Genomic DNA, 14,766 nt, shown 5'->3' with positions numbered 1-14,766 from the left:
AAATAAACAATAAATATCCTTTTGACTTAAACTAGTGTTTTTTAGATCTTCTGTTATTTGCAACCAAAAACATCCCAACCAATACAATTCCTTTCCTTTTAGGACATAAGTTCTTATCGCTTTGTCATGTGATTATGGAAATGATTCTCATTCAGTTTGCCCTTTTGAGTTATTAGTCCAGTTTTATATAAAGTTTAAATAATTTGTAACCTTCTCAAGAAAAGAAATAGGATCTTTCTTTCCATGAAATCAAATAGCTATTACTTAAAAATGTTAACCAGCCATATGGTAATATTAACCATGATCAGGGTTTCTGACAGACGTAACAAGCATTCTTCATCTTAAAGGTTGGTACTATGACTACAGCAATATTGTTTCCATGTTGATTAATGGGCATTGTTGTGAATTTGCTATAAAAAAGCAACTTTTTGCTGGACTTCAAATTTTACAGAGTGCTTTCACATATATTAGTTCAATTCACTCTCACAATAATCTCACAAGGCAGAAATTATTTTTAGCTCTGTTCTACACATAAGGACACCAAGACTGAGGAAAACTAAGTGACTTGCTCCTGCTAATTCAATTAATAACTTGAAGAACTTGGATTTAGATCAAAGCTTATGTTCTTTCCACAATACAATGCCATGGAGAAGAGTCACTAGGACAGCTCTTGAGGCTCTTGCTTTCAGCCGTCAGCCCAAATATTCCCAGATCTCACGATGTATTATTAGTATATTTTATTGAGTTTTATAGAACTTAAAAATAGGTAATATATATGCCACACCCATAATTAACTGCTAGCCTAATGTAAGTTTTGGTAGAACTGGCTTAAAACAAATTTTGCAAGGCCGTCAAAGGGCACCAGGGTGATATTTGAGGCATTCCTTATCCTGGGACTACCATAGTAATTTTTCCAACTGACTATTACTACTTACATCACATTAGAATTAATATGTAAGCCCATCCAGGGCAAAGACTCTGTATTTTTTGTTTTTGTCCAGCTCAGTGCCTGCCACGTAGTAGGCACTCCATAATACTTATCAAATCAACAGTGAGTTATTGATCTACTCATTCATAGACACAGAAACACTTTCATCTTTTCTCTCTTAAGCACATTAGTCTATTGTCTCAAAAACTTGCTTTGGACACCCAAAGCTCTGTGCAGTTTCAGGAAAGAAACATTATAAGTAGCAGCAAGGTGAAGTTTCTTCACACTTTGTCCTTCCTGAACTGGTGAAAATATCCAAAAACGGGAGGAAAGCAATTAGTTTTTGCAGTAGTAATGGTAGTTTCTAGAAATAGCTTATCCATCTTCCATTGGGAACTGTCACCTTTCTAATCACTTTTCTCCTCATGCTGGATTAGTTTAGAAATATTATTGCTGGAGTTTAGTGCATGCCTTTCGTTTTTAATATTGTAACCACATCACCACAGGTAGTGAAGGAAAACAGCTGTACTGAGGAAAGCCATACACCTATCAGAGTGTCAAAAAAAATGAAATTATAGCTCAGAAAACCTTAATTTTCTGTGAAAGTTAAAAAAATTTTAAGGGAAATCTGTGCTCCTGATATTTTTGAAATGTGCTTCCATTTTCATGGATCTGAATTGCTCTAATAAAGGAAAGAAGCTCATAACTGGAATTCAAAATGCTTGTGAATTATCACTGTGCAAGCTGAGTTTGTTCTAATGGGGAAAACGACCACTTCAAGAAATATTCATGCTTGGATTTTACGTTTTTAATAGTCTATTCAAATTTAATTCCATAATCAAATACATTTTAGGATTAAGGAAGGATGAAATGATCACTGAAAAATTTCAGGCACTAAAATATCAGTTAACTAGAAATCCAGAAAGCCCAGCGAAACTAAAATATAGGCCATTCCATGACCCCAGGAAAACATGGCTACAGTCACCATAATGTTAGAAAGGGAACTCTTACTATTAATCATAACGTGCAAAAAACTTAGGAAAATGTGTGCTGTTGTTAATCTGATATCAATCAACGTTTGTATTCCTAGGGAAGAAATTCTTGAGAAGGAATAGAGCTGTGAAAATAAATTTCTTATTACATAGTAGTATGAATCTGATAGGTTTCTAGCCATTTATACATAACATGTCAGACTCCCACCAGGTGAGTGCTGGGTAGTTTGTAGAAACCTAAACTTGTTTGTTTTTTTTTTAATTTCATCTTATGGTATCTATTTTATTTCTCTTCATTTTGAAAGAGCTAGGTAGTATACTGGCAAAATCAAGGAGAAGGCTGCTGAATGTGAAGAGAGCAAAAGAGAAGATTTTATCCAGTTTGATCTGCATCTTTATCTGTAGAAACATGTTTGATGCATTTACTTAAAGAACCAATTTAAATTAAAATATATGAAATGCATATAATCCAGAACTTCATACTAATATTGACTATTAGTATTCAGTTATCTACAGGGAAAATTTCAATCACCATTTGGAAGAATAAGGTCTGGTCACCAATTTTTTAAAATACATATGTTTTAACACTAGAATCCTTTTCTCTAGTTCAAATTTTTAAGTAGAACCACAGTATGTAAAATCCTCAAAAGTAGTGGGTTCTAGCTGAAGAAGGTGAGAAACAATCAACTCTCCAAGGGAGAGACTCCTCAACCCCCAGACAGACAGGCTTGAAAATCACTGGGAAAGTAGCTTGACCTCAAAACCAGGCTCTAGATCTGGCTGGATCACCAGAGCTGTACAACTTTGGAAAAGTGATTTTGCCCCTTTGGGCCTCAATTCCCTCACTAACAGACTGAATGATCTCTAAGAGTCCTTCTTGTGCCAATATTTCATCCTGATTTCTAATATAACTATTCACATAACGACTTTGTAAAGAAATCTATTGGGAGTAAAATATGAAGAAAGGCACCCATGGGTTACGTTAGCATTAAAAGCATGTAGTTTTGAAATATGATGTACTTATTTACTCTTGAAAAATATAATAAAAACCCATTCAAACCCTCAGGGTCACATTTCTTCATCTGCGATCATTGTATTCCATCTCCAACTTAAACCATAGCACATCACTACACATCAGAGGGAATATTTGTTACCTCACATGTCTGCAGCCCTCAATATTTTAAGACCCTTAAGATTACATATGTAGGACTTCCCTGGTGGCGCAGTGGTGGAGAATCTGCCTGCCAATGTAGGGAACATGGGTTTGAGCCCTGGTCTGGGAAGATCCCACATGCCACAGGGAAACTAAGCCCGTGCGCCACAACTACTGACCCCATGTGCCACATCTACTGAAGTTCACGCACCTAGAGCCTGTGCTCCGCAACAAGAGAAGCCACCGCAGTGAGAAGCCCGTGCACTGCAACGAAGAGTAGCCCCCACTCCCGCAACTAGAGAAAGCCCGCCTGCAGCAACGAAGACCCAATGCAGCCAATAATTAATTAATTAATTAATTAATTAATTAATTAAAAAAGATTACATATGTAATATTTTCAGTTTCATTGGCAGGTGTCTCAATTTCACCTGGAAAAGTTGCCATTATTACTCTATGTGAATAATTTATGATTTGGTCAGTGGTATTTGCTTGGTTAGGTTACAATGTAGTTAAATACATATCTTTATTCTAGACAGTGTACACTCAAACCTACAGCATTCTTCACAAGCTGATTTTTTGTTTCCCTGCACAGCTGTTCTATATTATGCAAGTGTGTTGTGCAGTATTTGGCATACAAATAAACATTCAAGTACACCTGGTATAATTAGAATTGCTGTGGGTATTGAGGAAGTTGTAAGTGCAATGCTGAAGTGATTGCCCAGGCTGGGCAGAAGATAAATAGAGTTTTAGGGAACTGGTGGACTAGATGGGGAGGAAGGAAAGTGTCCAGGGATTTTACATCCAGGTGTTGTTCAAGAGCAATGAGAAGGGGGAAAGGGATGGTCAAAGGGGAGAAAACCAGAAGTCTGGATCTCCCAATAGGATGGGATTTCCCACATCGTGTGGGAGGTTGATGGGATAATTTCCATAACTCCTTCTTATTCCTAAAATTCTGTTATTTTCACCAGGAAAAAATATTACAGTTAATTTGATCTTGCCCAAGTCATAAGCATTTATAATTAGGAGTCACAATGATTCACGGTATATTTGGTAGTGAACTACAGATATGAATGAGCTTTTAAAATGGTAGAATTTTAAAGATCTTAAAGTCCTATTTCTTCAGTACACAAAGGAGACAATTGAGGCCCAGGACGAGCATGTGATTTGCTTAAGGGTGTGAGACAAGTTTGACTACTCTGGACTCTAGAGGAATCTCTTTTTTCCACTATATGGGGCTGCTTTTAAGCCATTTGAATTTTGTGCTGATCTGCGAATTGGAGATAATAGATGCCATTAGCCGGCCAGATCTGTGTGAACAAAGAGAATTGCAGATTTGATACAACTGTGCAGATAATTCTGTTTCCTAAGATGCTAAAAATGTTTCAGTGAAAATATCCAGATAATTGAAACCTGACCATTTTACCTTTAAAGTATTTTATGAAATAATTACCTTATTCACCATTTCACTTTACTAAATGCTCAATAAATGGATATATTGGTCTCATCTCTATGAGCTTCCCATAATAAATGATTCACTTGAGAAGTGTACAAAAAAAAAAACAAGAGAAAAGTGATCAAACTGCACATCACCAATAGTGAAACTACTTTCTCATGCTCTGCACTGAGAAGGAAACATCTCTTATGTAGTATTCTTCTCCCAAATGCTTAATCTGAATCCAACCATAAGGTAACAATCAGATGTACTGTGGGACATTTTACAAAATGATGGGTATGGATTCTTTAGAAATACCAATGTAACTGAAAGATTTTTAAGAAGTTGAGGGACTGTTTTAGATAAAAGAATACTAAAGAGACATAACAACCAAATGTAATGCATGATTCTTGGTACGATCCAGGTGAGAAAAAAAGCTAAATCAGATTTGGGACAATTAGGGAAATTTGAATATAGACTACGTATTGGATAATTTCATTGTATTAATGCTAAATTTCTTGAGTGTGACAATGATATTGTGGCTGTGTAAGAGAATGTCCTTTTCTTAGGAGATGCATGCTGAAGGATGAAGGGGTAACACGGTGATGTCTGCAACTTATTTTCAGACTGTTCAGTCATAAAAAAGTGTGGTGTGTTCGTGCTGGGGAGAGGTAGAAGGGAAGAAGGGAGAGAGCATATATGGCAAGATGTTAATGATTGGTGGTTCTAGGTGAAAGGTATAATGAGCTTTTCATTGTACTTAAAAATTTTCGAAATAAAAAGCGGGAAAAGTTGAAAGTTCTGTGAGTTGTTTCCCTTCATACAAAATATACAGTTGGAAATGAATAAAACAGGAACTTTTATACCTTGTCCAGTAAATTATTACTTGTCCTGGGCAAGCATCTATTAACAAGGTTATTATGAAGCACTTTATAACACTTGAAAAAAATGCTCAATAAATGACAGATCTAGTTCTATGTGTTTCCTAAGGGAATCTCTCTCCAGTTATTTAGGAGTTTAGTAACCACACATTTCAGAAATGATGTACATCAGATAATCCACGTTCTAGAATTGCAGAACACCAAGGGTCCTTAGTCACAACTAATCAGAAGCAATGAATGTGGCTTTTTCTTTCCTTTTTCAAAATCCCACCTTACCCAAGTAGATCTATATTTATTGTACAGCACATATTTTCCCCCTAAACTGTAGAGTGCCCCCCATCTAACTAGAGAAAGAGTGATCTAGCAGCTAGCATGCAATGCTGTGTGTGTGTGTGTGTGTGTGTCTGTCTGTCCTAAACAAAGGAAGGGTTTCTAGTATACTTAGTGTGTAGCAGGGGTTAGGTGTTGACTAGAGAGGTTTTCCAGAGAATGTGATACCTGCTGAGCTAGTGGAAGGTGGAGAGGGTAAAAGGATTTTGCAAAAAGTGGCGGCAGAATGAACAAAAGCAGCTGCTGGCTAATCAGTTTATCCAACATATAAAACAAGATTTAATGTGCCCAGAATGTCTGGTTTTTTTCCTCCTCTCCTCCCATAATTCCTGTTGTTTTGCCTTTGTTCATTGACAACAATCTAATGACTGTTTGTCTCATATATGAGTCAAATATTTCTGTGCAGATAACTAACTAAATATTTCTGAGTTATTCTTTGACAAGAATTATCATGATTGGCTTAGAATAGACAAATCAAGACTCATCCTTTGGAGCTGGGACAGAGATTGATGCCAGTTTTCCCTCAAGTACATATCTTTACAGAATCACGTGGATACCTGAGCAAAACTGGAATTCTGTTAGCAGGGAAGGAGGCAGGGAGAATGTTTGTTGGGCAGGTGGTCATTAGCATCTGCTACAAGGGGGGAATCTACTCAGTAAATATTTTAGAAGACCAACAATGTGTTGGGTCAGGTCAGGTGAGTTGAAGGTCAGAAGACAAAAATGGGCTTGCACCTCTGGGAGACTGTGGTATTATAAACGGAGACAGAGAATATAGCAGGGAAAGCAGATTTGGAAGTAAGATAATAAGTTCTGTTTTTAGTAAGTTGAACTTGAGATGCCCTCGGAGCATCAAGGTGTAAATATACAGCAAACATTTGAAGTTCCAGGTAGGACACTGAATTGGGTATATATAGATTTGAGTGTCAACAGCATAGAGTAAGAATGAAAACTATGGAGTAGTTAGATCACCCAAGGAGAATGTAGCATGAGAAAACCAGTGAACAGAAGAGGAAACTATAAGGGAAATAATAGAGAAGAGTGGTTTTAGGGGGACTGAGAGAGAGCTGTGTCATCTTGGGACCTAGATAGAGAGTTTGAGAAGTGAAGTGATAGACATCGTCAAAAGTAAAAGAGAAGTCTACCTATGGTCTAAAGATGTGTTTTACGGTCATGCTTCTAAGGTCTTAGGAAAGTTTTTGTTTGGCTCACATTGGATCAAATGCCTACTGCTGAATGGATCACTATGACCAAGAGGATATGGTCATCCACCCAAACCACAGACATGAGAATGGTGAATGAGGAGGGAGGTGGTAATTGCCAGAATAAAAGGGGAATGGATGCTGAGCAAGCAACAAAGATGTCCACTGCCAAGGTCATTTGCTGAAGGCAACTCTATTGGGAGTTGTGTAGAAGACCTGTGAAGAATAGAGATTTGGAATATTACTTAAAAATATATGGGAGCTTAAACTTTGCCAAGTAAGAAGATTGACAGAAACATTAAGGATTCACCTGAAGTTGTCTAAATCATCACAGACAAGACTTTATCGAACAGTGCTTGACTACTCAGGAATAAATAAAAACAATAATACTAAGTACGTGTGAGGAATTGTTTTAAAGAGTGCATGTACTGACTCATTTAATCTTCACAACAACTCCATGTGAGTGATGTAGGGATCAAATTGTGTATGAGTAGAGGAGGTTGATCATGGCATTGAGATTTCACTGATGGATGTAATAAAAGTAGAGGGCTATGAGGGGATCAAGGCTCTGTGAAAGCTAAGGATGGAAGTGGGGCTGAAGGGAGGCCAGTGAATAGGCAGAGTAAGAAGTTGAGGTTCTGAGGGTCTCTGTGAGGTTGATTGGGAATGAGACTTGGAAAGACATTGTACTCAGAGAGCAGGATATTGGAGTTTGAGATTTTAGGGGGATTTCAGATTCATTTCTGCTTGACTTTCATTCCTATCTCTAGTATCTAAAAATGCAGTCTTAAAAGTCATCTAGACCAGAGTCTCTGGATGAGTTTGAGCTTTAGATGAGTAATCTCGAGCAAGAAATTTAATTTTTCTGATGCTCCTATTTCTTCAGCTGTAAACTAGAGATGATAAATGCCTACCTCATACATTGTGTAAAAATCAGGTGAATTGATGAACATAAGGCACCTACCTTGTAGTATATCTGGTATACAGTAGATGCTCAATCTACTATACATATTCACTATCACTTTTACATTATTATCATCATTGTCATCATCACTATAATTAGCTTATACATAGTTAAGAGAAGCTTTAAAGAAACCATGAGGGCAATGCTCAGTGTCCCATTCATCATGTATCCTTAAGACTTAGCACAGCGTCTGGCACACTGGAGGGACTCAGTGAATGGATGTGGAACCCAAGTTATCTTCTGCCTTCCATTTCAGGGGTCACCTATGTCTAATGTCTTTGGGAAAAAATAGTTTTTTCCCATATCATTGAACAAGTATCTACTGAGACCCACTTTGCAACTGGCACTATTCTAGGAACTAGGGATATAATGGTGCAAAAACATCTCTCATGGAGCTTCTATCCACAGGGGAAGCAGACATGAATGAAATAATCTTACAAATAAATGTATAATTGTAACTATGATACATGCTACTAAGGAGAGGCAATCAGGAGGAGGCTGACCTAGTCGGGGAAAGTTTCCTTGTGTAAATGATGATGGAGTTGAGGATGAGAAATAGTTAATTTGATAAAAAGGGAATGGAAGAGCTCCCTAATTAAAGGGAACAACATATGCAGTCTCTGTAAGGAGCACATCAAGAACAAGACCTGTATGGTTGGAGCAGAGAGATACAGAGTGTCTTGTGCTGGATACTGCTGGATAAGAAGGTCATGGAAAGAGGAGCAGGGCCCAGAATCTGCACTCACTCTATCATTCAGGACACCATTTTCTTGACAAGGTGCTGATCTTAGCCAAAGAGAAATGAAGAAAAGCCTTTACTTCACTTTACTCTATCCCTTAATTCTTCATTCGCCACTAGCCCCAGACTGCTGTGAAGAGTAGAATTTTTATAGGAAGTTTGGGAGTAAGAGAGGGTGAAATGTGGCACAGTTCAGAATAAAGGGACAACTGAAAATTGAATAACAGATGCTATTGGTCTTAAAATGTTTCAAGGTCATCTTTCACTCCAAACTCACCTAGGATGCTAAACTAAGGCCATCTACTTTGTGTTTCTACCCCTAGCAATGCAACTGCACCCATGATTCCTGCTGGTGTTTGTTCTCTTTAACCTGTCCAAGGTCAGGTTCTTTTTTTTTTTTTTTTTTAAATTAATTAATTTATTTATTTTTGGCTGCATTGGGTCTTCATTGCTGCTTGCGGGCTTTCTCTAGTTGCGGTGAGTGGGGGCTACTCTTCGTTGTGGTGTGCGGGCTTCTCACTGCAGTGGCTTCTCTTGTTGCGGAACATGGGCTCTAGGCATGCGGGCTCGTAGTTGCAGCACGTGGGCTCAGTAGTTGTGGCTCACGGGCTCAGTAGTTGTGGCTTGCGGGCTCTAGAGCACAGGCTCAGTAGTTGTGGCGCATGGGCTTAGTTGCTCCGCGGCATGTGGGATCTTCCCGGACCAGGGCTTGAACCCATGTCCCCTGCATTGGCAGGCGGATTCTTAACCACTGCGCCACCAAGGAAGTCCCCAAGGTCAGGTTCTTAAGCATGACTTCCACCACTACAGATGCGAGCAGAGAGTATGTACATGTATGAAGGCAGGTTCATTTCTTCAAGTTCATTTCGTCCATCACAATGAATGACCAAGAACTCCTAGGTCAGCCCACTGAAAACCAGTGAGGTGACTTTGTGCAATCAAATTCCCTTTAATTAAAAAAAAAAAAAAAAGCCTGTACCACTTAAAACTTTTCATTCATTTAACAAGCATTTACATAGCACTTAAAATGTGCCATCAACTGTGATGATGTGCCGACATACACAAAGATGCATAAATCATGGTCCTTGGCCTGGAAATGTTCACAAAACAAATCATTTCAATGTAATATCTTGTGACGGTGCTATAACTGAGGTGTAACTGTGTTTTGTGGAAGCACAGAGGAGAGTAATTCTCTCTGGGGAAGTGGGATGGAGGGACTTCACACAGAAGGTAACATTTGAGATGTGACCATGAAGAACGAATTGGAGCATTCCAGGAAGAGAGAAAAAAAAGGTATGTTCCAGCACAGAGAACAACACATGGGAAGGCATGTTGGAAAGTGTTAGCAAGTCTGTCTGGGGAGATGAACCAGGCAAGGTAGACAGACTTTATGGCCTTAACAAAGCAACGATGTAACCAAATCAATTTCTGAAAGGGTTTTCAAAGCTCTGGAGATGCCATTGTGGCAACATAGCTGCTTTAAGAACTTTTCCTTAGATGTTGTATACATTAGTCAAGAAAAATTCAGTCATCTTGAGTGTTTAGAAATGATTTTTAAATTTCATTAGATTGTCATTAGATAAACCAGCAATATATTTCTAGCCTTGTGGTTTGTTCACCTCCCATTTATAGTGGTCCCCAATTAGAGCACTGGGTGGAGACCAGGAAATGACTTTCTTATACAAAATAAGGATGAAGTAGGTGTGCAGGCCTAATAAAATGTAACCATGAAGCTGATTGAGAAGACCCAGTCAATTACTGGTTATCTCTATGTGGATTATCCACTGTTTGGTTTACTCCATTACTTGGTAATAATAAGAGCAACCATTTATTGAGTGACTATTATGTGTCAGGAGCTTTACTTATGTTAATATCTAACCCTCACACCTTCTTAAAGTAGGTTTTGTCCCTATGGTAGCCACAAGAAAACTATATTTTATACAGATTAAGTAGTTTGCCCAGGACAGAGTGATTAGGAGCAGGGACTATAATGCCACAAGCTTATGTTTGAAACCTGGCTCTGCCACCCATCTTGACCTTGGGAAATATGTCTGACCTCTTGATGGTGAAGTTTCCCCATCTGTAAAGTGGGGCTACTGTATCTAGGCACTTCAGAAAAGTGGGTAGCATAATTTTTTGCTGTTCTGATTATTAATGGCCAGATTAGAACCTCTCAATAACCCTCTGCTGCCAAGTATTAACCAATAAAAAATTTGTCCTAGATGAAGGCAACTGGGAAGGAAAAATGTGCTGCAAAATGATTACAATGCTTTCAAAAACAACAGAGAAGTAAGTGACTTCAGATGATGTCTTTATTTACCTTCATGATTTGGGATCATAGAAGGATGGCAATATTCTTAAGCTGTATGGCTATAGCTCTCAAAATTCAGCATGTATAAGAATCACTTGTGAAAGTTTTGTTGAAACTTCAGATTCCGGAACACACCCCTCCCCTCCTATGTAGGATGCTGGTTCAGGAGGTCTGGGGTGACTGCTGGGTGTTAGCGTTGCGTATTACTTAGAAAAAAAAATGTCTTTCTGCTTTTGTTTTTTTATTTCTGCTAATTATATGAGCCACCAGCTGCAACCCCCTGCTATTAACCTGAAGCCCATCTGGATTTCTGCAGACCCAAAGCTTCATTCCCTTTCTTGTTCTCTTGGCTCCAACATAATGCCTGGATTCTCCAGGGTCCAAAATTCTTTAATAAAACCCAGAACTGTTTTGCCTTCTTCCAAGTGTAGGGAAGTGGGACTGACTTACCAACTTTTAGTCCTTAAGAGATAGCTGCAGTGGTTTAACATAACAAAAATAGGAGTCTACGATAGCAACAGGAGGAGGATTGATCATATTCTTCAATTTTCCTTTTTCTTATATACAGGGTAAGCACTAAATAAGAGAAATGAAAAAGGCTAAGAAAATTTTGCTCTTTTCCTTACCCTTTCAAAAAATCTTCTTGAGATAAATCTGGGGCAAGGAAGTTCTGACATTTTACAGAAGTTTTAAAGCATCAGAACTCACTCTCAGAGGACACTCCAGAGCCCAGACAAAGCTGGACTGGGAATCCTAAGTTGATGAAGGGTTTCTCCCCAGGTGGATATGTGCCTCTGTGCCTTCCCGTGCTGGGTTGGGCACACTGCACCCACCCTGGATCCAATCCCACCTCTACCAGCCCCCTAGGCAGGAGGAAACCCAAAATCTGCTCTACCCTAGGTTGCCGCTGACAACTGGAAACTCTAGGCCAGGAGACAGCCTCCTGGGCAGCCTGTTTTTGCTCTTTCCCAATCTGTTCAACTCAGTTTCCTGCCAGCAGGAGTGTTCTTTTTGTGCCAGCTTTAAACCACTGAGTGCCCTGGGCATGGGCCTGGGCTCTGGAGCTGTGCCCAGTGCTTGGCCCAGTGCTTGGCTCACCGCCCAGGAGTTGTCAAGTGTCTGCACCGGGTATCTGTCCCTTCAGCCGCCTGTCCTCCAATCTTCTCCTTGGAACAGTGGGATGAGAAACATCCATCCTTGTCATTTTTCCAAGCCTACCCAAGCTTTCCAAACTTCTTCATGCCCTTGTTGAGGCAATGGGCCCAGTGTGGTTGCAAGCCCTGGCCAGATGAGGGAGGGCACTGGGACTTTTAAAGGCATTAAGGGATTCCTTCAGAGCCCTCTAGTGATCACAAAACATTTTAAAGGGCCTGTGGGCCCTGGGCTATGGATTCTTCAGGAACCAGAGCCTGAATGCAACCTCAGCTTACAGGCCTCTTCTAGAACTTCTCCATCCTTAAGATCCTTTGGTTAAATATAGCCTTTTGGAAGAAGGCAGGAAAACATGGCTAATTTTAGCCTTAAAGAGCTTGTATGTGAGGTTAAATCTGTCAAACTGTACCCCTAGGATGTTATACAGTCTTTAAGCAGCTGCCTTCTGGGCACTCCAGCCAGACCCAGTGGGGCACACTACAGGGGGATGGCTCAGAGCGAGAGAAGAGTCAAGTGTGTGGGATGGAGACAGAGCCACCGACTTGGAGAAAAGACTGACACAAACCAGAGTCAAGGCTGGAGGATCCTGCTACATCAGAATTCCCATACCAGGTTCTTGAGCACAGAGATTTATGCCATATTTAAATCTCCAAAGTTGAATGGGTTCAGAAAATTGTAGGAAAGTAAACATACTATTTAGCCACTAGGTGGGTGGTCATCACATATGTTACATATCTAAAAATTTAAGTCAGAACAGCTTGAACCTTTCCATATCTAATTCCCAGTAGTAGTTCTGAGCTGGGTTTGTACTGTTTATTAACAAAACCAAGGCTTCTTCTTTCCCCCCAAAAGAAGACGGTTAGCCCTTCAATATAAATCTATATTTTAAAAACTCTTGTTTCCAAAATCATAAGCAAGAGAGCCAGATTTTTTTCTAATTCAGGATTCTTTGTTTCCATATGTAAACAGAAAGAGATGCCCAGTCTGGTTTTTAGAAAGCAAGTTTAGTTTGCAGAATAGACAGTTAGAAAAATCTCATTTGTACCTGAATATACAGCAAATTTGGGGAAAAAAGCACTGGTGGACCAAAAAACATATTGCCAACTACATGGCAAATGTAATTGCCATGTTGACTCTGACTATAGCCGCAGTCAAAAAATATTCTAAACTTTAAACCCACAGTTTAGTTGATAGCTTCTTTTTCATGTCTACTCATTACACAACGTCACAGAGTAAATGGTCATTTAGAGCATTATTTATCAAATTCCCACGTTCACAATGAGCAGGAGCTACTTTCCACATTCCACTTTTAAAAATCACTAAAAATTCTTTAGGTCACAGGAGTAAAATTAAATACCCAGCCATGGATAATGGTAAGTGAAATTGCAATCTGTGGTCCTGGCTGTAAAGATTAGCTTCACTCCAAACCATTTCCAAATCAAGTAACTTCAAATGATAAACTTCTAAAAAATATTCCTTATGGACAAAGAAATTCCATAACAACTTTAGGAAAAAAAATGCACTTTTATGCTGTATTAAAATGTTAGAAATATTTTTTATCCATAAAACTACAATTATTATCAAGGGCTTACTAATCCATTTAGGATTTTAGAATCTTTACTGTCTAATCTTAGCATACTGTACTAATACTTTTTGGCTAAACACATAAACTCATTAAAATATGAACACAGAATTTTTTATAGCAGCAGCAGCACCACTTCTAAACATGTAAAAACATGTCACAGATTATAAAACAGCAATTGATTTCAAGTGCAAAGTAATCTCAGATTAAAACTGGCATCAAGTTCTAATAAGCATTCACCTACCAGCACTAGAGATTGGACTGGTTATTAAAAACAAAGGAAAACAAGGAGGACACCAGAGTATACTCTCCTGTGTGTGTATTTTTAAACACACACATACAGGAAAAAAAAAAAAAAAATATATATATATATATATATATATATATATACACATTTTTTTAAATAGAAAATCCCAACCAGCCCTATGGGAAGTAGGAACATCTCTCTTTCTCTCTCAGAACTGCTTTCATTTTGACCCAAATTTGCTGGCTTATTCAAAATGATTTTACCTTTCTCATTATAAATTCATTTGAAGTAGAACTGTAGAATCTTGAAATTTAGAGCATCAGAAAGTATTTATCTTAAGGGAATGGATTCTGCCATTAATTAATTTTATATACTGTTTCTCTTCTTTTGTCATTCATTTGGTGTTAAATTTTGCAAATTTTGTCTAATGCCAATCAGTGATCTGGGAAACCTACCTTAGCAGGCAGATGTCCAGATCAAAAAATAGCCTATTTTTATGGAAGAACTATACACAAACATTTACACACCATACAAAATAAGGTTGAAATGGGTGGGGTCACTTGATTGACATCCATTTGTCACTTTCATTAGAAAATTTCATGGGTAGCTTCCAATATGCTTAGACAAATGTAGATGAATGGAGGCACTGACTAATGATGCCATTATCTATGTACCAAATATAAGTGAAGGCCTAAAAATCCTGAGTCATTCATGTGAGCTACTATAATGACAGAGGAGTGGAACTTAGAAAAGTGAAAACAAAATGTCTTGAGGCGGCAAATTAATAAAAAGAAATAACATTCAGATATGTAAAAAGATAAAATATGCTTAGTTTTGAGGAAGAGATCCAGTA

This window comes from Balaenoptera ricei, chromosome 3 (assembly GCF_028023285.1).
Source record: "Balaenoptera ricei isolate mBalRic1 chromosome 3, mBalRic1.hap2, whole genome shotgun sequence".
NCBI classification, from domain to species: domain Eukaryota; kingdom Metazoa; phylum Chordata; class Mammalia; order Artiodactyla; family Balaenopteridae; genus Balaenoptera; species Balaenoptera ricei.
Note: the sequence above shows the minus strand (reverse complement) of the source record.